Source organism: Schistocerca gregaria, unplaced genomic scaffold (assembly GCF_023897955.1).
Source record: "Schistocerca gregaria isolate iqSchGreg1 unplaced genomic scaffold, iqSchGreg1.2 ptg000169l, whole genome shotgun sequence".
NCBI lineage: Eukaryota > Metazoa > Arthropoda > Insecta > Orthoptera > Acrididae > Schistocerca > Schistocerca gregaria.
This window is the reverse complement of record NW_026061724.1, coordinates 14069934-14096526: the sequence shown is the minus strand read 5'-3', so window position 1 is coordinate 14096526 and position 26593 is coordinate 14069934. Positions and strand designations below refer to the sequence as shown.

Sequence of the window (26593 nt, the reverse complement as noted above, 5' to 3'; positions counted from 1 at the left end):
ACTGAAAATTTTTCTGTGCAAATCAGGATATCTTGATTATTTATTTTATTATATTTATTTATTGTTTATTTAATTATTTAATATAAATAATTTTATTGTATTTTTGTCTTAGTATATTTTATAGAATTGATTTTTTAAATTATAGTTTATTGGTAATGTAAGTGTTTTATGAAATATTATTTTAAATTTTTTTAAGTAGATTTTATTTATTGTACCTTTTGTATCAGGGTTTATCAAAATTTTAGTATTTATTTTACTTGTCTCGATTTGGGTTGATTTATAAATAATTTATAGTTAATGTATCATAATTATTATTAAATTATTTATAGAAATGAGATGTTAATCGTTTCCCAAGATATCTAGTTTCTTAAGAAAAAATTTAATTTTTTAAAGTTATTTGTTTTTATTTAATTTTTTAAGTAAAAATATTAACTTATTTATTCTTTAAGGGATAAGCTTTGAAGTTAATAACCTATAATTTATATTATAGAAATATAATAGTAAGGTTTAAACCAGCTATCTTTAAGATTACGTTTTAGTTCATTATTTTTTATTTTGATTTTATAAATATTTTAGGTTTTTTATTAAGATTATTAATTTAATTTTAAAATTTTTGTAATAATGATAGAATTAGTATATTTTTTTGTATGAAATTTTTAGCTTGTGAACTTATTATAAGGAACTAGGCAAAATTGATTTCCGCCTGTTTATCAAAAACATGTCCTCTTGTTTATATTTTGAGGTCTGTCCTGCTCACTGAGCGTATTTTTAAAGAGCCGCGGTATTTTGACCGTGCAAAGGTAGCATAATCATTAGTCTCTTAATTAGTGGCTGGAATGAATGGCTTGACGAGAAATCAACTGTCTCTTAATAAATTTTTGAATTTAACTTTTGAGTCAAAAGGCTTAAATTCTTCTTTAGGACGAGAAGACCCTATAGAGCTTGACATTTTACTTTTATATAGTTTTTTGTTTGTCTTTCTATATTTAATGATGATGTTTTGTTGGGGTGACATGAAGAATAGATAAACTCTTCATTATTATATCATTTATTTATGTTTGTTATTTTGATCCATAATTTATGATCATAAGATTAAGTTACCTTAGGGATAACAGCGTAATTGTTTTTGAGAGCTCATATCGACAAAGCAGATTGCGACCTCGATGTTGGATTAAGAAAAATTTTGGGTGCAGGAGCCCAATGATTAGGTCTGTTCGACCTTTAAATTCTTACATGATCTGAGTTCAGACCGGCGTGAGCCAGGTCGGTTTCTATCCTAAGATTGTTAATCCATATTAGTACGAAAGGACCATATGGTTAAAATATTTTTTGTTATATTGATTAATATTAATTTATTTACTATTTTGACAGATTAATGTGTTGAATTTAGAATTCATTTATGTAGATTTTTTCTACAAATAGTATTGATACTTTATGATTTATTTATATTTATTTTGAATTTTCTTTTATTGGTTATTTGTGTTTTAATTAGTGTTGTCTTTTTAACTTTATTAGAGCGTAAGGTTTTAGGTTATATTCAGATTCGAAAGGGTCCAAATAAGGTAGGTTTTGTTGGAATTCCTCAGCCATTTAGAGATGCTATTAAGTTAATTTGTAAGGAGCAGCCAATTCCTATTATATCTAATTACCTACTTTATTATTTTTCCCCTGTTTTTAATTTAATGATTTCTTTAGCCGTTTGAGTAATTTTTCCTTATTTAACTTATATGTGTTCTTTTTCTTATGGATTTTTATTTTTTTTATGTTGTACTAGATTAGGTGTTTATACTGTTATAATTGCTGGTTAATCTTCTAATTCAAATTATTCATTATTAGGTTCTCTTCGTTCTGTTGCTCAAACAATTTCTTATGAAGTTAGTTTAGCTTTAATTTCATTGTCTTTAATTATTTTAATTGGTAGTTTTAATATGTTTGATTTTATAAACTATCAGCTTTATTGTTGATTTATTATTATTTCTTTTCCTTTAGCTTTAGCTTGTTTTGCTTCTTGCTTAGCTGAAACTAATCGTACTCCTTTTGATTTTGCTGAAGGGGAATCTGAGTTAGTTTCAGGATTTAATATTGAGTATGGTGCGGGTGGTTTTACTTTAATTTTTTTAGCTGAATATACTAGAATTGTCTTCATAAGAATGTTATTGGCTTTAATTTTTTTGGGCGGTGATTTTTATTCTTTTATATTTTTAATTAAGCTTGCTATTACATCTTTTGGTTTTATTTGGGTTCGTGGAACATTACCACGGTTCCGTTATGATAAATTAATGTACTTAGCTTGAAAAAGTTTTTTACCTTTATCTTTGAATTTTTTTATTTTCTTTGTTGGTTTAAAGTTTTTATTTATCTCATTTGTTTAGTGAAATCTTTTGAGAAAAGTTAATAGAAGAGTTAAACTTCTAATTTTATGTTTTCAAAACATATGCTTTTCCTAAGCTAATTAACTTTATTCCTTAATTAATTTATCTCATGCGTTTGCGACATGGACATTAATTAAGAAATATGTGAAGTAAATAATTGTTAAGATTTGACCTGTTATAATATAAGGTTCTTCAACAGGTCGTTTACCAATTCACGTTAGTAAGCATACAACAACTACTATAATTCAGAATAAAATTTGATTAATAGGGTAAAATTGAATGCCTCAGAATGGTGTTTTATTATAAAATGGTAAAATTATTAAGATTCTAATTGATAAAAATAATGCAATAACACCTCCTAACTTATTAGGGATAGATCGTAGAATTGCATATGCAAATAGGAAATATCATTCTGGTTGAATGTGAACTGGTGTTACTAATGGGTTGGCAGGTACAAAGTTATCTGGATCTCCTAATAGGTAAGGATTAATTAAACATAGTATAATTAATAATGATGTTATTATTACAAATGTAATAGAATCCTTAAAGGTAAAGTATGGATGGAATGGAATTTTTTCAATATCTCCATTTAGTCCAAGAGGATTATTAGATCCTGTTTGGTGAAGAAAAAATAAATGAATTGCTGCTATAGCAGCAATAATAAATGGTAATACAAAATGGAATGTGAAGAATCGATTTAATGTTGCATTATCAACAGCGAATCCTCCTCATACTCATTGGACTAAATCTGTTCCTAAGTATGGGATTGCTGATAATAAATTAGTAATTACTGTTGTACCTCAAAAAGATATTTGGCCTCAGGGTAAGACATATCCTATAAATGCAGTTGCTATAACTAAAAATAAAATCACTGTACCAATTATTCAGGTATGTATATATATATAAGATCCATAGTAAATTCCCCGTCCTACATGTAAGTAAATACAAATAAAAAATATAGATGCTCCATTTGCGTGTAAGGTTCGGATAATTCAACCATTATTTACGTCTCGGCAGATGTGTACTACACTACTGAATGCTATTTCAATATTTGATGTATAATGTATAGCTAAAAATAGTCCAGTTACGATTTGAATCACCAAACATAACCCTAATAGGGATCCAAAATTTCATCAAAATGAAATATTTGTTGGGGCAGGTAAGTCAATTAAAGAGTTATTAATAATTTTAATTAAAGGATGTCTTAATCGTAAGGGTTTATTCATTAGTAATTATCTTATTTTACGAATAGGTCCCTGATTAATATTGGTGATTTTAACAACTGCTAGTAGTGCTAAAAATAAATAAATTATTATTATTATTGTAATAATGAATGTTGGTCTATTATATAATTTTTCTAAAGATATTGTTATTTCTTGATAATTGATTGAATTATCAATATTTATAGTTTCGGTGTTTTTGAAAAAGTCTATAAATATAGATATATCTAGAATAATTAATATTAATATGATAAATACTCACATTATTAATGTAATAATTATAGTGATTGATTTAGGCTGAAATATTTCGTTTGATGCAATTCTTGTAATGTAAATAAATAATACTAGTATACCACCAAGAAATGTTAAAAATAAAATATATGATAATCAATATCTTTCTATTATTGTTCCTTTTATTAATCCAACTAGGAAGGTTTGAAGGCTAATAAAAAGCATTATTGATATTGGGTGTCTTAATTTAATAAAATTAATATTTATTACATTTGATAATGATATAATTATTATTTTGATCATTTCAGGGGTTAGTTTATTTAAAATACCGGTTTTGGAGACCGATGATGGAAGCTTTTCCACCTCTGAAGTTTTAAAAGTGGGGGCTGGACTTATTTCCGGTTTACAAGACCGGCGTTTTTTTTAAACTATTAAAACTAATGTTTATATTCTCTATTTTTACTTCTTTATTGATTTATTTTGCTGGTGTTTATGTTTTTTCTTCTAAATGTAAACATTTATTAATGGTTCTTTTGAGATTAGAATATATTGTTCTTTCTTTATTTATGTTAGTTATTGTTTTTCTTATTGAGTTTGATTATTTTTATTTTTTTCCTGTTATTTTTTTGGTTTTTTCTGTTTGTGAGGGTGCTTTAGGTCTTTCTATTTTAGTTTCAATAATTCGTTCTCATGGTAATGATTTTTTTAATCCTTTTGGTTTATCTTTATGTTAAAGTATTTATTTATAACTATTTTTTTGATCCCTCTTTGTTTATTAAATAATTGTTGATGGTTGGTTCATTCTTTAATGTTTCTGTCGGGTATTGTTCATTTGCTAGATTAAGTCTTCTTTCTTTTTATATTTTTTTTTAGGCTAGATTAGTTCCTTCTTTACTTTTAATTTTGGGTTGGGGTTATCAACCTGAGCGTTTGCAGGCTGGTGTTTATTTAATTTTTTATACTTTGGTTGCTAGATTACCTTTATTATTAGTTTTATTTAAGGTTTATGATTTTTCTAATACTTTATATTTTCCTTTATTGGTTGATTTTGGTTCTTATTATTTTATGTTTTATGTATTTATAATTTTGGCTTTTTTAGTTAAGATACCTATGTTTTTGGTTCATTTATGACTTCCTAAGGCTCATGTAGAGGCCCCTATTTCAGGTAGAATAATTCTTGCTCGTGTTTTATTAAAGTTAGGTGGTTATGGTATTTTTCGTGTTATAAAGGTTATTTCTTATTTGGGTTTAAAGTTTAATTATTTTTGATTGTCTTTAGGTTTATCTGGGGGTGTTATTGTAAGATTTATTTGTTTTCGTCAGGTTGATTTAAAGTCTTTAATTGCATATTCTTCTGTTGCTCATATAAGAATGGTTATTGGTGGATTGATGACTATGAATTGATGAGGTTGTGTAGGTTCTCTTTCTCTAATGGTTGGTCATGGTTTATGTTCTTCTGGTTTATTTTGTTTATCTAATATTATTTATGAACGTTTAGGTAGACGAAGATTATTAATTAACAAGGGTATAATTAATTTGATGCCAAGAATGGCTTTATGATGATTTCTTTTAAGATCATCAAATATGGCTGCTCCTCCTTCTTTAAATTTGGTAGGTGAAATTAGATTATTAAATAGAATTATATCTTGATCTTCTTTTAGATTCTTTGCTTTGATTTTTTTATCTTTTTTTTAGAGCTGTTTATACTTTGTATATATATTCTTATTCTCAGCATGGGAATTATTATTCTGGTGTTTATACTTGTTCTCTTGGTTATTTTCGTGAATATCATCTTTTACTTTTACATTGATTGCCTTTAAATATTCTCTGTTTAAAGGGTGAATATTTCTTTGTTTAGTTTGCTTAAGTATTTTAATTAAAAATATTGTTTTGTGGAATCAATGATATGAAGTTTTTCATCTTAGGCCGTGAATTTATTTTCTATTTGTTCTTTGAGTTTTTTTTCTTTGTTTATGTCGAGAACTATAATTTTTATTTTAGGTATTTATTATTTAATAATTGATTATAGAGTTTTTGTTGAGTGAGAGCTTTTCAATTTAAATGGTTCTATAGTTGTTATAACTTTAATTTTGGATTGAATATCTCTTATTTTTATATCTTTTGTTATATATATTTCTTCTTTGGTTATTTATTATAGAGAGGATTATATATCTGGTGAAAAGAATATAAATCGTTTCATTATTATTGTTTTAATATTTATTCTTTCTATAGGTTTTTTAATTATTAGTCCTAATTTAATTAGAATTTTATTAGGTTGAGATGGTTTAGGTTTAGTTTCTTATTGTTTGGTTATTTATTATCAAAATGTAAAATCTTATAGTGCTGGTATATTAACTGCACTTTCTAATCGTATTGGTGATGTTGCTATTTTAATTTCTATTGCATGAATGTTAAATTTTGGTGGTTGAAATTATATTTATTATTATGATTTTATTTCTAATTCTTTTGAAATAAAGCTCATTACTATATTAATTGTTTTAGCAGCTATAACTAAGAGAGCTCAGATTCCTTTCTCTTCATGACTTCCTGCTGCTATAGCAGCTCCTACTCCTGTTTCTGCTTTAGTTCATTCTTCTACTCTTGTTACTGCTGGTGTTTATTTATTAATTCGTTTTAGACCAATATTGGATACTTATAATTGTGGTTGATTTTTACTTTTAATTGGTTGTATAACTATATTTATGGCTGGATTGGGCGCTAATTTTGAGTTTGATTTAAAGAAGATTATTGCTCTTTCTACTTTAAGACAACTTGGTTTAATAATAAGAATTTTGGCTATAGGTTATCCAAAGCTTGCATTTTTTCATTTATTGGCTCATGCTTTATTTAAGGCATTATTATTTATATGTGCAGGTTCAATAATTCATAATTTGAAGGATTCTCAGGATATTCGTTTTATAGGATCAATTGTTAATTTCATACCTTTAACATCAGTTTGTTTTAATGTTTCTAGTTTATCTTTGTGTGGAATACCTTTTTTAGCGGGATTTTATTCAAAGGATTTAATTCTTGAGATGGTTTGTTTAAGATGAATTAATTGTTTAATTTTTTTTCTTTATTTTTTTTCTACTGGTTTAACTGCTTCTTATTCTTTTCGTTTGTTTTATTATTCAATATCTGGTGATAATAATTTTTATTCTAGATTTTCTTTTGATGATAAGGGTTATTATATTTCATTTGGAATAATTGGTCTATTGTTTGTTGCTGTTTTTGGTGGTAGTCTTTTATCTTGATTAATTTTTCCTATTCCTCATGTGATTGCTTTACCTTATTATTTAAAGTTTTTAACTATTACAGTTGTTATTTTAGGTGCTTATTTAGGTTATCTTATTTCTAATTTTGATTTTTCTCATAATTTATTTTCTTTAAGTATACTTTCTTTTGTTAGATTTGCTGGTTCTATATGATTTATACCTTTTCTTTCAACTAAGTTTATTAGATATATTCCTTTAAAAATAGGTTATTATTCATCTAAGTCATTTGATTATGGTTGAGGTGAATTACTTGGTGGTCAAGGTTTATATAGATTATTTATTTATTTAATTGGTTATATTCAAGGTTGATATGATTCTAATTTCAAGATTTATCTTTTAACTTTTATTTTTTGAATATTTATTTTGGTAATATTGTTTTTCGTTTACTTAAATAGCTTATAATTAGAGCGTGACACTGAAGATGTTAAGGAAGTATTTTTACTTTTAAGTATTTATAAATATAGATATATTATTTTTACAGTGAAAATGTAATGTTTTATTTAAACTATATAAATTTTAGAAATGTTAACGGAGTTTAACCGCTAATATAAAAAGTTAGCAGCTTTCATATTGGCTTTACATTTCCTTAATTGGAACTATTATAGTTCAATTATATTATTAACAGTAATACGCCTCTTTTTGGCTTCAATTAATAAGAATAAGGGTAGTACATACCAATCTTCCAGGTCGAAACTGACTGCAATATTACGCTTCTTATTCTATTTAAGGTTGATTGATAATATCAATACCTTTTGAATGCAACCCAAATGTTATATTTAACTACAACCCTTTATTCTGCTCATTGTAATGCTCCTTGGTTTCATTCATGGTATAGTCCTCCTAATAGAACTAGAATAAAAAATATTGTTGATACTGTTCAGATTATAATGTCTGAAGTTTTAAAAATAATTACAATTGTAGAATTAGTGCAATTTCTACATCAAAAATTAAAAAGATTACTGCGATTAGGAAGAATCGTATTGAGAATGGTATTCGTGCTGATCTTTTTGGATCAAACCCACATTCAAATGGTGATCTTTTTTCTCGATCATTAATTAATTTTTTTGATAGTGTTGTTGCCAGGATTATAACAATTATTAGAATAATAAATCTAATGAAAACTCTTGTTGATAGAATTAGAATTGTTTTTCTTGATTTATATCAAGCTTTCTGATTGGAAGTCAAATGTACTATTTATACTAGAAAAACAATTATCTACCTCATCAATAAATAGAGATATATAAGAATAATCATACTACATCTACGAAGTGTCAGTATCATGTCTTGGTGAAAATTGATTTATTGAGTGTCGAAGTAGACATGTTGATAAAAAGATTGTTCCAATAATTACGTGTAAACCATGGAATCCTGTTGCAACAAAGAATGTTGATCCATAAACTGCATCTGCAATGGTAAAAGGTGCTTCTCAATATTCATATGCTTGAAGTATTGTAAAGTATAGTCCTAATAACACTGTGAAGAATAATCCTTGTAGTGCTTGAGTATGATTAGATTCCATTAAACTATGATGTGCTCATGTTACTGTTACTCCTGATGCTAAACGAATAGCTGTATTAAGTAATGGAATTTGTATAGGGTTAAAGGGTTGAATTCCTATTGGAGGTCATAGTATTCCTAGTTCAATTGTTGGTGCTAATCTTCTTCTAAAGAATGCTCAAAAAAAAGAAACGAAAAATAATACCTCTGATGCAATAAATAAAATTATTCCTCATCGTAATCCAATTGATACAAATCCTGTATGTAATCCTTGATATGTTCCTTCTCGTACTACATCTTGTCATCATTGAATTATAGTTAGTAGGGTAATTCCAAATCCAATTATGAATAAGTTAATATTAAATAGGTGGAATCATTATGCTAGTCCTGATACTAGGACTATTGCTCCAATTGCTCCTGTTAATGGTCAAGGTCTATAGTCTACTAAGTGGAATGGGTGGTTTGAGTGAGTTGTTAACATAGGTTTATTATACTTCTCTAGAATATAGAGTTCTTAGAATTGAGAAAACATAGGCTTGAATTATTGCTACTGCTGATTCTAGAATTAATAGAAGTATTTGTCCAATAATTAGTAATGAGATTAAGTTTATTGCTATAGATGGTCCTGTGTTTCCTAATAAGGTTAATAATAAGTGTCCTGCAATTATATTTGCTGCCAACCGTACTGCTAATGTACCTGGTCGAATAACATTACTAATTGTTTCAATTAGTACTATAAATGATATTAATGCAGGCGGTGTACCTTGTGGTACAAGGTGTGTAAATATATGATTAGTATGGTTAATTCATCCAAATAATATAAATCTTAGCCATATAGGTAGGGCAATTGCAAATGTTAATGCTAAATGTCTTGTTCTAGTAAAAATATAAGGGAATAATCCTATGAAATTGTTAAATAATATTATAATAAAAATTGAGATGAAAATGAATGTTGTTCCATTAAATGATTTTGGTCCAAGAAGTGTTTTAAATTCATTATGTAAGGTTAAATTTAGTTTATTTCAGATAATGTTAATTCGTGATGGTGTAAGTCAAAATAGTGATGGGATTAATAATAGTCCTAGAAATGTTCTAGTTCAATTTAATGATAAATTAAAGATGTTAGTTGATGGGTCAAATGTTGAGAATAGATTTGTTATCATTTTCAATTTAAGTTTTTTATTTCAATTGTTCCTTTTTCTGCTCTTTTAATAAGGTTAGGTTTAAATGAGAAGAAGTTTATTTGATTAAACAAGATTAATGTAGCTGAAAATATAATGAATAGTGAGAATCATATAAGAGGGGATATTTGAGGGATTTGGATATAATTTCCCCATCAGAAGTAGTCGTTATTTTACTATTATTTGGTTTAAGAGACCATTACTTACTTTCAGTCATCTGATGAATTTCGAGGTGTACTAATTTTTTTTAGTTACTTTAGATTGACACTCTAATGTTATTTATTTTAACTAACTCCTTAAATTATCTTAGATAATCATTTAATAAATAAATTTACTGAAGTTCTTTCAATTACAATTGGTATAAATCTGTGGTTTGCTCCACAGATTTCTGAGCATTGTCCAAAGAATAATCCAGGTCGATTTATTGTGAATGTTCCTTGATTTAACCGACCTGGCGTTGCATCAATTTTAACCCCTAATGCAGGAACTGCTCATGAGTGTAGAACATCTGATGCTCTTGTTAATACTCGTACTTCTGTATTTATTGGTAGGATTGTTCGGTTATCTACATCTAGTAGTCGGAATCCATCATTTTCTAGGTCTTGTTCTGGTGTTATATAAGTGTCAAATTCTACGTCTATGAAGTCTGAATATTCATATCTTCAATATCATTGTCGTCCAATGGTTTTAATTGTAATTATTGCATCTACTGAATCATCAAGTAAATATAATAGTCGTAATGATGGAAGGGCAATAAAAATTAATGTAATTGCTGGTAAAGCTGTTCAGATTGTTTCAATTAAATGTCCATGAAGTATATTACGGTTAGTATAGGCAATAAATAATATATAACTTAGGGCATAACCTACAATTACTGTAATTAATAATAATACAACCATAGTATGATCATGAAAGAATGATAATTGCTCCATTAATGGTGAAGCTCCATCTTGAAGAGATAAATTTGATCATGTTGCCATTAATAAATATTTTCTAATAAAAGGTCAAACCTTTATTTGTAGAGCTTAAATCTACTGCACTAATCTGCCATATTAGAATCTAGAGATTAATGGTAATTCTGAGTAACTATGTTCTGCAGGAGGGTTATTTTGTAGTCATTCTGTTGATCTTCTTATGTTAGCTCTAAATATAATTGCTCGGTTTGTAATCATTCTTTCTCATATAATTACAATGAATATAATGATTCCTACAATAGAAATTGTAGACCCAATTCTTGATACTACGTTTCATGATGTATATGCGTCTGGGTAGTCAGAGTATCGTCGAGGTATTCCTGCTAATCCTAGGAAGTGTTGAGGAAAGAATGTTAAATTTACTCCAATGAATATAATTGTAAATTGGATTTTTAATCATGTATTATTTATAGTTAATCCTGTAAATAGTGGATATCATTGAATGACACCTCCTATAATTGCAAATACTGTTCCTATAGATAATACATAATATTAGATAAACAAAATAAACCAGAAGAACATAAACCATGACCAACCATTAGAGAAAGAGAACCTACACAACCTCATCAATTCATCGTCATCAATCTACCAATAACCATTCTTATATGAGCAACAGAAGAATATGCAATTAAAGACTTTAAATCAACCTGACGAAAACAAATAAATCTTACAATAACACCCCCAGATAAACCTAAAGACAATCAAAAATAATTAAACTTTAAACCCAAATAAGAAATAACCTTTATAACACGAAAAATACCATAACCACCTAACTTTAATAAAACACCAGCAAGAATTATTCTACCTGAAATAGGGGCCTCTACATGAGCCTTAGGAAGTCATAAATGAACCAAAAACATAGGTATCTTAACTAAAAAAGCCAAAATTATAAATACATAAAACATAAAATAATAAGAACCAAAATCAACCAATAAAGGAAAATACAAAGTATTAGAAAAATCATAAACCTTAAATAAAACTAATAATAAAGGTGATCTAGCAACCAAAGTATAAAAAATTAAATAAACACCAGCCTGCAAACGCTCAGGTTGATAACCCCAACCCAAAATTAAAAGTAAAGTAGGAACTAATCTAGCCTCAAAAAAAATATAAAAAGAAAGAAGACTTAATCTAGCAAATGAACAATAAAGCATAATTATTAAAATCAAAACCATAAAAACAAAAAAATTAGAATGATATGAACTTAAATAAACTGTACCTCTAGCAGTGATTATTAAAGAACAAATCCAAAAACTAAGTAAAATTAAACTAAAAGAAAAATAATCAATACCAAAATAATATCTAATTATATTCAAATCAGCATATGAATAAACACAAATTATAAAAACAAAACCCGACAGAAACATTAAAGAATGAACCAACCATCAACAATTATTTAATAAACAAAGAGGGATCAAAAAAATAGTTATAAATAAATACTTTAACATAAAGATAAACCAAAAGAATTAAAAAAATCATTACCATGAGAACGAATTATTGAAACTAAAATAGAAAGACCTAAAGCACCCTCACAAACAGAAAAAACTAAAAAAATAACAGGAAAAAAATAATCATAATCAAACTCAATAAGAAAAACAATAACTAACATAAATAAAGAAAGAACAATATATTCTAATCTCAAAAGAACCATTAATAAATGTTTACGTTTAGAAGAAAAAACATAAACACCAGCAAAATAAATCAATAAAGAAGTAAAAATAGAGAATATAAACATTAGTTTTAATAGTTTAAAAAAAACGCCGGTCTTGTAAACCGGAAATAAGTCCAGCCCCCACTTTTAAAACTTCAGAGGTGGAAAAGCTTCCATCATCGGTCCCCAAAACCGGTATTTTAAATAAACTAACCCCTGAAATGATCAAAATAATAATTATATCATTATCAAATGTAATAAATATTAATTTTATTAAATTAAGACACCCAATATCAATAATGCTTTTTATTATCCTTCAAACCTTCCTAGTTGGATTAATAACAGGAACAATAATAGAAAGATATTGATTATCATATATTTTATTTTTAACATTTCTTGGTGGTTTACTAGTATTATTTATTTACATTACAAGAATTGCATCAAACGAAATATTTCAGCCTAAATCAATCACTATAATTATTACATTAATAATGTGAGTATTTATCATATTAATATTAATTATTCTAGATATATCTATATTTATACTCTTTTTCAAAAACACCGAAACTATAAATATTGATAATTCAATCAATTATCAAGAAATAACAATATCTTTAGAAAAATTATATAATAGAACAACATTCATTATTACAATAATAATAATAATTTATTTATTTTTAGCACTACTAGCAGTTGTTAAAATCACCAATATTAATCAGGGACCTATTCGTAAAATAAGATAATTACTAATGAATAAACCCATACGATTAAGACATCCTTTAATTAAAATTATTAATAACTCTTTAATTGACTTACCTGCCCCAACAAATATTTCATTTTGATGAAATTTTGGATCCCTATTAGGGTTATGTTTGGTAATTCAAATCGTAACTGGACTATTTTTAGCTATACATTATACATCAAATATTGAAATAGCATTCAGTAGTGTAGTACACATCTGCCGAGACGTAAATAGTGGTTGAATTATCCGAACTTTACACGCAAATGGAGCATCTATATTTTTTTTTTGTATTTACTTACATGTAGGACGGGGAATTTACTATGGATCTTATATATATATACATACCTGAATAATTGGTACAGTGATTTTATTTTTAGTTATAGCAACTGCATTTATAGGATATGTCTTACCCTGAGGCCAAATATCTTTTTGAGGTGCAACAGTAATTACTAATTTATTACCAGCAATCCCATACTTAGGAACAGATTTAGTCCAATGAGTATGAGGAGGATTCGCTGTTGATAATGCAACATTAAATCGATTCTTCACATTCCATTTTGTATTACCATTTATTATTGCTGCTATAGCAGCAATTCATTTATTTTTTCTTCACCAAACAGGATCTAATAATCCTCTTGGACTAAATGGAGATATTGAAAAAATTCCATTCCATCCATACTTTACCTTTAAGGATTCTATTACATTTGTAATAATAACATCATTATTAATTATACTATGTTTAATTAATCCTTACCTATTAGGAGATCCATATAACTTTGTACCTGCCAACCCATTAGTAACACCAGTTCACATTCAACCAGAATGATATTTCCTATTTGCATATGCAATTCTACGATCTATCCCTAATAAGTTAGGAGGTGTTATTGCATTATTTTTATCAATTAGAATCTTAATAATTTTACCATTTTATAATAAAACACCATTCCGAGGCATTCAATTTTACCCTATTAATCAAATTTTATTCTGAATTATAGTAGTTGTTGTATGCTTACTAACGTGAATTGGTAAACGACCTGTTGAAGAACCTTACATTATAACAGGTCAAATCTTAACAATTATTTACTTCACATATTTCTTAATTATTATCCATGTCACAAACGCATGAGATAAATTAATTAAGGAATAAAGTTAATTAGCTTAGGAAAAGCATATGTTTTGAAAACATAAAATTAGAAGTTTAACTCTTCTATTAACTTTTCTCAAAAAATTTCACTAAACAAATGAGATAAATAAAATCTTTAAACCAACAAAGAAAATAAAAAAATTCAAAGATAAAGGTAAAAAACTATTTCAAGCTAAGTACATTAATTTATCATAACGGAACCGTGGTAATGTTCCACGAACCCAAATAAAACCAAAAGATATAATAGGAAGCTTAATAAAAAATATAAAAGAATAAAAATCACCGCCCAAAAAATTAAAGCCAATAACATTCTTATGAAGACAATTCTAGTATATTCAGCTAAAAAAATTAAAGTAAAACCACCCGCACCATACTCAATATTAAATCCTGAAAATATAATAAATTAAAGACAATAAAATTAAAGCTAAACTAACTTCATAAGAAATTGTTTGAGCAACAGAATGACGAGAACCTAATAATGAATAATTTGAATTAGAAGATCAACCAGCAATTATAACAGTATAAACACCTAATCTAGTACAACATAAAAAAAATAAAAATCCATAAGAAAAAGAACACATATAAGTAAAATAAGGAAAAATTACTCAAACGGCTAAAGAAATCATTAAATTAAAAACAGGGGAAAAATAATAAAGTAGGTAATTAGATATAATAGGAATTGGCTGCTCCTTACAAATTAACTTAATAGCATCTCTAAATGGCTGAGGAATTCCAACAAAACCTACCTTATTTGGACCCTTTCGAATCTGAATATAACCTAAAACCTTACGCTCTAATAAAGTTAAAAAGGCAACACTAATTAAAACACAAATAACCATTAAAAGAAAATTCAAAATAAATATAAATAAATCATAAAGTATCAATACTATTTGTAGAAAAAATCTACATAAATGAATTCTAAATTCAATACATTAATCTGTCAAAATAGTAAATAAATTAATATTAATCAATATAACAAAAAATATTTTAACCATATGGTCCTTTCGTACTAATATGGATTAACAATCTTAGGATAGAAACCGACCTGGCTCACGCCGGTCTGAACTCAGATCATGTAAGAATTTAAAGGTCGAACAGACCTAATCATTGGGCTCCTGCACCCAAAATTTTTCTTAATCCAACATCGAGGTCGCAATCTGCTTTGTCGATATGAGCTCTCAAAAACAATTACGCTGTTATCCCTAAGGTAACTTAATCTTATGATCATAAATTATGGATCAAAATAACAAACATAAATAAATGATATAATAATGAAGAGTTTATCTATTCTTCATGTCACCCCAACAAAACATCATCATTAAATATAGAAAGACAAACAAAAAACTATATAAAAGTAAAATGTCAAGCTCTATAGGGTCTTCTCGTCCTAAAGAAGAATTTAAGCCTTTTGACTCAAAAGTTAAATTCAAAAATTTATTAAGAGACAGTTGATTTCTCGTCAAGCCATTCATTCCAGCCACTAATTAAGAGACTAATGATTATGCTACCTTTGCACAGTCAAAATATCGCGGCTCTTTAAAAATACGCTCAGTGAGCAGGCCAGACCTCAAAATATAAACAAGAGGACATGTTTTTGATAAACAGGCGGAAATCAATTTTGCCTAGTTCCTTATAATAAGTTCACAAGGTAAAAATTTCATACAAATAAATATACTAATTCTATCATTATTACAAAAATTTTAAAATTAAATTAATAATCTTAATAAAAAACCTAAAATATTTATAAAATCAAAATAAAAAATAATGAACTAAAACGTAATCTTAAAGATAGCTGGTTTAAAGCTTACTATTATATTTCTATAAAATAAATTATAGGTTATTAACTTCAAAGCTTATCCCTTAAAGAATAAATAAGTTAATATTTTTACTTAAAAAATTAAATAAAAACAAATAACTTTAAAAAATTAAATTTTATCTTAAGAAACTAGATATCTTGGGAAACGATTAACATCTCATTTCTATAAATAATTTAATAATAATTATGATACATTAACTATAAATTATTTATAAATCAACCCAAATCGAGACAAGTAAAATAAATACTAAAATTTTGATAAACCCTGATACAAAAGGTACAATAAATAAAATCTACTTAAAAAAATTTAAAATAATATTTCATAAAACACTTACATTACCAATAAACTATAACTTAAAAAATCAATTTTATAAAATATACTAAGACAAAAATACAATAAAATTATTTATATTAAATAATTAAATAAACAAAAAATAAATATAATAAAATAAATAATCAAGATATCCTGATTTGCACAGAAAAATTTTCAGTGTAAATGAAACACTTTACTAATAAGTTATATCTTGAAACTCTTCCTAGATACACTTTCCAGTACATCTACTATGTTACGACTTATCTCATCTAAATTGAAGCTACTTTAAAATAAAATAGAATAATCAATAATGAGAGCGACGGGCGATGTGTACACATCTCAGAGCCAATATCAGTTAAATTAAATAAATTAAATTACTATCAAATCCACCTTCATTAACAGTATTTTACTATCAAATCCGTTATAAACAATAATCTATTGTAACCCACCTCCTCTTAACTATAAGCTGCACCTTGACCTGAAATATTTTATAATTATAAATCTTGAGAATTATAACTCTAAAAGGATTCTCTGATAACGGAGATATACAAACAAATAAATTAAGTAGAGTAAATCGTGTATTATCAATCATGGGGTAGGTTCCTCTGAATGGAATGAGATACCGCCAAATTCTTTGGGTTTAAAGACCTTAACTAATAGTACCCTGGTAAATATAATTAACAATTAAAATAATAGGGTATCTAATCCTAGTTTATTATTTAAATTTCGCAGATTCATAAAAAGGGCCACAAATAAATTTTAACATTTCAAATTACAAATTTATATTTCAACCCTAATAATATAAACAACTGTTTTAACCAATAATATTCACTTGTATCAATCGTATAACCGCGGCTGCTGGCACGAATTATGCCGATACTAAATCAATTGCTAAATCCAAAATCACTTGATAATTAAATCAAATTACTGCAAAAAGAACATTTAGTCTAACAAAACTTACATATAATACAAAGAAAAAGTGAATAAACAAGCAAGAATAAAACTTTTAAAAATAAAAAATAAGAAAATTTTAAATCTATTAATTCAGGAAAAAATAAAAGATTCAAATATTTAAAGAAAAAAAAGAAAAAACCACAAACATTAACAAAGAAAAAAAGAAACGCCCCTATGTATGACCACAACAACTTCTCTATTATATATAATTAAAGATTAATATGGAACATGTATAGCAACAAATGTATTATATTCTTTCTTATTTAATCTTTCTTTTCACTAATAAATAAAGAAAGATTAAATAATATAATAAATATATTTTATACAATTATGTAATTTAATATAATATGTAATTAATATGAATTCTTTTTTTTATATTAAGTTAACTTTCATATATATTAGTTAAATAATATAATTATAGATAATTTACATAATTATATTATTATAATTAATATAATTATTTATATTAATTATAATATTTTATATTTAAATTAATAATTTTATTTATTATATCCAATTATAATAATATTAAATATTAAATTACATATTATTATATATATTATATTATAATAACCTATTTTAAGCTAAAAACATAAGTAGCTATAATCCTAGGTAAATAATTGCATTAAAATAATCAATTGATAATGGTAAGATGAACTTATAATACTTTAATTTCAATTAAATGTAATATATTAATAAAAATTATTTATTATATATATATATAAAAAAAAATGAGCAGGATAAATTAATCCTAATTAAACAAAATAATACATAAAAGAATTTCAAAAAAAACTTTCGATTTATATATTAAATAAATGAAGTGCCTGATTAAAGGGTTACCTTGATAGGGTAAATAAAGTAAATAAAATTACCTTCATTAAAATTACATAATGGGTTCATACCCCATTTATAGAGGTATCAATCCTCTCCTTTTTAATGACCAACAACTCTACAAAACTTCTCTTCCTATCAACATTAATGATAGGAACGATCCTGTCCATTTCATCAAATTCCTGATTTGGGGTTTGAATAGGACTTGAGATCAACTTACTTTCATTTATTCCGCTCCTAACAGGAAATAAAAATATAATAATAAATGAATCATCAATTAAATATTTTATTGTCCAAGCAATAGCATCGACAATATTATTATTTTCAATTTTGCTGATTCAAATAAAATATCCCATGGGATGGGAAACAGAATTTATCCCATCAATAATAATTAGATCTAGACTATTATTAAAGATTGGAGCTGCACCTTTCCATTTCTGATTTCCAGAAGTTATAGGAGCATCAAGATGAAATAATTGTTTAACATTAATAACATGACAAAAAATCGCCCCAATAATGGTCTTATCTTATTGTATTCAATTAAGAACTTTTATTTGAACAATTATTATCTTAAGAATTATTATTGGGGCAATAGGAGGTTTAAATCAAACATCCTTACGACAACTTTTAGCATATTCATCAATCAGACATCTAGGTTGAATAATTAGATCATTAACAGTCAGAGAAAACATCTGAGAACTATACTTCATTATTTACTCACTATTAAGATTAATTATAGTTTTATTATTTAAGCAAATAAATTTATTTTTCATAAATCAAATTTATTCAGCCAGAAATATAAAAACCGAAATTAAATTCATAATATTCTTATCTTTATTATCTATAGGTGGACTACCACCATTCCTTGGATTCTTACCAAAATGAATTGTAATACAATCATTAATAGAAAACAATATAACAACTATTATAACTATTATAGTTGTATTAACTACAATTACACTCTACTACTATATACGTATTAGATTCTCAGCTCTAATTATATCATACACAGAAAATTCGTGATCTATAAAGATAAAGTCCCAAAAATCAAGAATCATTCTTCCTATAACAGTAATAATTTCAACAATAGGATTGATTTCAACATCAACCTTAATTTCATTATACTAAGGACTTAAGTTAATCAAACTAATAACCTTCAAAGTTATAATTAAAAGAATAATCTTTTAGGCCTTAGTAAAATTTTACACCTCTAGAATTGCAGTCTAGAATCATAATTGAATATAAGACCTAAATATGATAAGAGAGAAAACATCTCATAAGTAGATTTACAGTCTACCACCTAAAATTCAGCCATCTTACCGCAAAAATGATTATTCTCAACAAACCATAAGGACATTGGTACTTTATACTTCATATTTGGAGCATGAGCAGGAATAGTAGGAACATCAATAAGAATACTTATTCGTGCTGAACTTGGCCAACCCGGATCTCTAATTGGGGATGACCAGATTTATAATGTTATTATTACAGCTCACGCATTTGTAATAATTTTCTTTATAGTAATACCTATTATAATTGGTGGATTTGGTAATTGACTTGTTCCACTAATAATTGGTGCACCAGATATAGCATTTCCACGAATAAATAATATAAGTTTTTGATTACTACCACCTTCACTAACCCTTCTTCTTACATCTTCTATAGTAGATAATGGTGCTGGTACAGGATGAACAGTTTACCCTCCTCTAGCAGGAGCTATTGCACACGGGGGTGCATCTGTAGATCTAGCTATTTTTTCACTGCAATTAGCAGGTGTATCATCTATTCTTGGTGCAGTGAATTTCATTACAACAGCAATTAATATACGATCAGAAAGTATAACCTTAGATCAAACACCTTTATTTGTATGATCTGTAGCTATTACAGCTTTACTTCTCCTTCTTTCACTTCCAGTTTTAGCAGGAGCTATTACTATATTATTAACAGATCGAAATTTAAATACATCATTCTTTGACCCTGCAGGAGGGGGTGACCCAATTCTATATCAACATCTATTTTGATTCTTTGGACACCCAGAAGTTTATATTTTAATTCTACCGGGGTTCGGAATTATTTCACATATTGTATGTCAAGAAAGAGGAAAAATTGAATCATTTGGAACATTAGGTATAATTTATGCTATACTATCAATTGGACTAATAGGATTTATTGTATGAGCACATCATATATTTACAGTAGGAATGGATGTTGACACACGAGCATATTTTACATCAGCAACAATAATTATTGCTGTACCTACAGGAATTAAGGTATTTAGATGATTAGCTACATTATATGGAACTAAATTCAAGTTCAATCCACCATTATTATGAGCTCTAGGATTTATTTTCCTATTTACAATTGGTGGATTAACAGGATTAGTATTAGCAAATTCATCACTTGATATTGTATTACATGATACATATTATGTAGTAGCCCACTTTCATTATGTATTATCTATAGGAGCAGTATTTGCAATTATAGGAGGTGTCATTCAATGATATCCACTATTTACAGGATTAACTATAAATAATACATGATTAAAAATCCAATTTACAATTATATTCATTGGAGTAAATTTAACATTCTTTCCTCAACACTTCCTAGGATTAGCAGGAATACCTCGACGATACCCTGACTACCCAGACGCATATACATCATGAAACGTAGTATCAAGAATTGGGTCTACAATTTCTATTGTAGGAATCATTATATTCATTGTAATTATATGAGAAAGAATGATTACAAACCGAGCAATTATATTTAGAGCTAACATAAGAAGATCAACAGAATGACTACAAAATAACCCTCCTGCAGAACATAGTTACTCAGAATTACCATTAATCTCTAGATTCTAATATGGCAGATTAGTGCAGTAGATTTAAGCTCTACAAATAAAGGTTTGACCTTTTATTAGAAAATATTTATTAATGGCAACATGATCAAATTTATCTCTTCAAGATGGAGCTTCACCATTAATGGAGCAATTATCATTCTTTCATGATCATACTATGGTCGTATTATTATTAATTACAGTAATTGTAGGTTATGCCCTAAGTTATATATTATTTATTGCCTATACTAACCGTAATATACTTCATGGACATTTAATTGAAACAATCTGAACAGCTTTACCAGCAATTACATTAATTTTTATTGCCCTTCCATCATTACGACTATTATATTTACTTGATGATTCAGTAGATGCAATAATTACAATTAAAACCATTGGACGACAATGATATTGAAGATATGAATATTCAGACTTCATAGACGTAGAATTTGACACTTATATAACACCAGAACAAGACCTAGAAAATGATGGATTCCGACTACTAGATGTAGATAACCGAACAATCCTACCAATAAATACAGAAGTACGAGTATTAACAAGAGCATCAGATGTTCTACACTCATGAGCAGTTCCTGCATTAGGGGTTAAAATTGATGCAACGTCAGGTCGGTTAAATCAAGGAACATTCACAATAAATCGACCTGGATTATTCTTTGGACAATGCTCAGAAATCTGTGGAGCAAACCACAGATTTATACCAATTGTAATTGAAAGAACTTCAGTAAATTTATTTATTAAGTGATTATCTAAGATAATTTAAGGAGTTAGTTAAAATAAATAACATTAGAGTGTCAATCTAAAGTAACTAAAAAAAATTAGTACACCTTGAAATTCATCAGATGACTGAAAGTAAGTAATGGTCTCTTAAACCAAATAATAGTAAATTAACGACTACTTCTGATGGGGAAATTATATCCAAATCCCTCAAATATCCCCTCTTATATGATTCTCACTATTCATTATATTTTCAGCTACATTAATCTTGTTTAATCAAATAAACTTCTTCTCATTTAAACCTAACCTTATTAAAAGAGCAGAAAAAGGAACAATTGAAATAAAAAACTTAAATTGAAAATGATAACAAATCTATTCTCAACATTTGACCCATCAACTAACATCTTTAATTTATCATTAAATTGAACTAGAACATTTCTAGGACTATTATTAATCCCATCATTATTTTGACTTACACCATCACGAATTAACATTATCTGAAATAAACTAAATTTAAACTTACATAATGAATTTAAAACACTTCTTGGACCAAAATCATTTAATGGAACAACATTCATTTTCATCTCAATTTTTATTATAATATTATTTAACAATTTCATAGGATTATTCCCTTATATTTTTACTAGAACAAGACATTTAGCATTAACATTTGCAATTGCCCTACCTATATGGCTAAGATTTATATTATTTGGATGAATTAACCATACTAATCATATATTTATTATATTATTTAATCTTTCTTTATTTATTAGTGAAAGATTAAATAAGAAAGAATATAATACATTTATTGTTATACATGTTCCATATTAATCTTTAATTATATATAATAGAGAAGTTGTTGTGGTCATACATAGGGGCGTTTCTTTTTTTTGTTAATGTTTGTGGTTTTTTTCTTTTTTTTCTTTAAATATTTGAATCTTTTATTTTTTCCTGAATTAATAGATTTAAAATTTTCTTATTTTTTATTTTTAAAAGTTTTATTCTTGCTTGTTTATTCACTTTTTCTTTGTATTATATGTAAGTTTTGTTAGACTAAATGTTCTTTTTGCAGTAATTTGATTTAATTATCAAGTGATTTTGGATTTAGCAATTGATTTAGTATCGGCATAATTCGTGCCAGCAGCCGCGGTTATACGATTGATACAAGTGAATATTATTGGTTAAAACAGTTGTTTATATTATTAGGGTTGAAATATAAATTTGTAAGGTGAAATGTTAAAATTTATTTGTGGCCCTTTTTATGAATCTGTGAAATTTAAGTAATAAACTAGGATTAGATACCCTATTATTTTAAATGTTAATTATATTTACCAGGGTACTATTAGTTAAGGTCTTTAAACCCAAAGAATTTGGCGGTATCTCATTCCATTCAGAGGAACCTACCCCATGATTGATAATACACGATTTACTCTACTTAATTTATTTGTTTGTATATCTCCGTTATCAGAGAATCTTTTTAGAGTTATAATTCTCAAGATTTATAATTATAAAATATTTCAGGTCAAGGTGCAGCTTATAGTTAAGAGGAGGTGGGTTACAATAGATTTTTGTTTATAACGGATTTGATAGTGAAATACTGTCAATGAAGGTGGATTTGAAAGTAATTTAATTTATTTAATTTAACTGATATTGGCTCTGAGATGTGTACACATCGCCCGTCGCTCTCATTATTGATTATTCTATTTTATTTTAAAGTAGCTTCAATTTAGATGAGATAAGTCGTAACATAGTAGATGTACTGGAAAGTGTATCTAGGAAGAGTTTCAAGATATAACTTATTAGTAAAGTGTTTCATTTACACTGAAAATTTTTCTGTGCAAATCAGGATATCTTGATTATTTATTTTATTATATTTATTTTTTGTATATTTAATTATTTAATATAAATAATTTTATTGTATTTTTGTCTCAGTATATTTTATAGAATTGATTTTTTAAATTATAGTTTATTGGTAATGTAAGTGTTTTATGAAATATTATTTTAAATTTTTTTAAGTAGATTTTATTTATTGTACCTTTTGTATCAGGGTTTATCAAAATTTTAGTATTTATTTTACTTGTCTCGATTTGGGTTGATTTATAAATAATTTATAGTTAATGTATCATAATTATTATTAAATTATTTATAGAAATGAGATGTTAATCGTTTCCCAAGATATCTAGTTTCTTAAGAAAAAATTTAATTTTTTAAAGTTATTTGTTTTTATTTAATTTTTTAAGTAAAAATATTAACTTATTTATTCTTTAAGGGATAAGCTTTGAAGTTAATAACCTATAATTTATTTTATAGAAATATAATAGTAAGCTTTAAACCAGCTATCTTTAAGATTACGTTTTAGTTCATTATTTTTTATTTTGATTTTATAAATATTTTACGTTTTTTAATAAGATTATTAATTTAATTTTAAAATTTTTGTAATAATGATTAAATTAGTATATTTATTTGTATGAAATTTTTACCTTGTGAACTTATAATAAGGAACTAGGCAAAATTGATTTCCGCCTGTTTATCAAAAACATGTCCTCTTGTTTATATTTTGAGGTCTGGCCTGCTCACTGAGTGTATTTTTAAAGAGCCGCGGTATTTTGACCGTGCAAAGGTAGCATAATCATTAGTCTCTTAATTAGTGGCTGGAATGAATGGCTTGATGAGAAATCAACTGTCTCTTAATAAATTTTTGAATTTAACTTTTGAGTCAAAAGGCTTAAATTCTTCTTTAGGACGAGAAGACCCTATAGAGCATGACATTTTACTTTTATATAGTTTTTTGTTTGTCTTTCTATATTTAATGATGATGTTTTGTTGGGGTGACATGAAGAATAGATAAACTCTTCATTATTATATCATTTATTTATGTTTGTTATTTTGATCCATAATTTATGATCATAAGATTAAGTTACCTTAGGGATAACAGCGTAATTGTTTTTGAGAGCTCATATCGACAAAGCAGATTGCGACCTCGATGTTGGATTAAGAAAAATTTTGGGTGCAGGAGCCCAATGATTAGGTCTGTTCGACCTTTAAATTCTTACATGATCTGAGTTCAGACCGGCGTGAGCCAGGTCGGTTTCTATCCTAAGATTGTTAATCCATATTAGTACGAAAGGACCATATGGTTAAAATATTTTTTGTTATATTGATTAATATTAATTTATTTACTATTTTGACAGATTAATGTGTTGAATTTAGAATTCATTTATGTAGATTTTTTCTACAAATAGTATTGATACTTTATGATTTATTTATATTTATTTTGAATTTTCTTTTACTGGTTATTTGTGTTTTAATTACTGTTGCCTTTTTAACTTTATTAGAGCGTAAGGTTTTAGGTTATATTCAGATTCGAAAGGGTCCAAATAAGGTAGGTTTTGTTGGAATTCCTCAGCCATTTAGAGATGCTATTAAGTTAATTTGTAAGGAGCAGCCAATTCCTATTATATCTAATTACCTACTTTATTATTTTTCCCCTGTTTTTAATTTAATGATTTCTTTAGCCGTTTGAGTAATTTTTCCTTATTTAACTTATGTGTGTTCTTTTTCTTATGGATTTTTATTTTTTTTATGTTGTACTAGATTAGGTGTTTATACTGTTATAATTGCTGGTTGATCTTCTAATTCAAATTATTCATTATTAGGTTCTCTTCGTTCTGTTGCTCAAACAATTTCTTATGAAGTTAGTTTAGCTTTAATTTTATTGTCTTTAATTATTTTAATTGGTAGTTTTAATATGTTTGATTTTATAAACTATCAGCTTTATTGTTGATTTATTATTATTTCTTTTCCTTTAGCTTTAGCTTGTTTTGCTTCTTGCTTAGCTGAAACTAATCGTACTCCTTTTGATTTTGCTGAAGGGGAATCTGAGTTAGTTTCAGGATTTAATATTGAGTATGGTGTGGGTGGTTTTACTTTAATTTTTTTAGCTGAATATACTAGAATTGTCTTCATAAGAATGTTATTGGCTTTAATTTTTTTGGGCGGTGATTTTTATTCTTTTATATTTTTTATTAAGCTTGCTATTATATCTTTTGGTTTTATTTGGGTTCGTGGAACATTACCACGGTTCCGTTATGATAAATTAATGTACTTAGCTTGAAAAAGTTTTTTACCTTTATCTTTGAATTTTTTTATTTTCTTTGTTGGTTTAAAGATTTTATTTATCTCATTTGTTTAGTGAAATTTTTTGAGAAAAGTTAATAGAAGAGTTAAACTTCTAATTTTATGTTTTCAAAACATATGCTTTTCCTAAGCTAATTAACTTTATTCCTTAATTAATTTATCTCATGCGTTTGCGACATGGACATTAATTAAGAAATATGTGAAGTAAATAATTGTTAAGATTTGACCTGTTATAATATAAGGTTCTTCAACAGGTCGTTTACCAATTCACGTTAGTAAGCATACAACAACTACTATAATTCAGAATAAAATTTGATTAATAGGGTAAAATTGAATGCCTCGGAATGGTGTTTTATTATAAAATGGTAAAATTATTAAGATTCTAATTGATAAAAATAATGCAATAACACCTCCTAACTTATTAGGGATAGATCGTAGAATTGCATATGCAAATAGGAAATATCATTCTGGTTGAATGTGAACTGGTGTTACTAATGGGTTGGCAGGTACAAAGTTATCTGGATCTCCTAATAGGTAAGGATTAATTAAACATAGTATAATTAATAATGATGTTATTATTACAAACGTAATAGAATCCTTAAAGGTAAAGTATGGATGGAATGGAATTTTTTCAATATCTCCATTTAGTCCAAGAGGATTATTAGATCCTGTTTGGTGAAGAAAAAA

At 26.5% G+C, this 26593-nt stretch overlaps 1 long non-coding RNA gene across 1 annotated transcript; it reads left to right on the top strand.

Moving 5' to 3' along the window:
* Positions 1–59: 59 nt before the first annotated feature.
* On the top strand, positions 60–24948 carry LOC126302187 (uncharacterized). Its single transcript, XR_007553103.1, has 2 exons — positions 60–742; positions 24332–24948. It is a non-coding gene; the product is annotated as an uncharacterized LOC126302187 (long non-coding RNA).
* The last annotated feature ends 1645 nt before the right edge of the window (positions 24949–26593 follow it).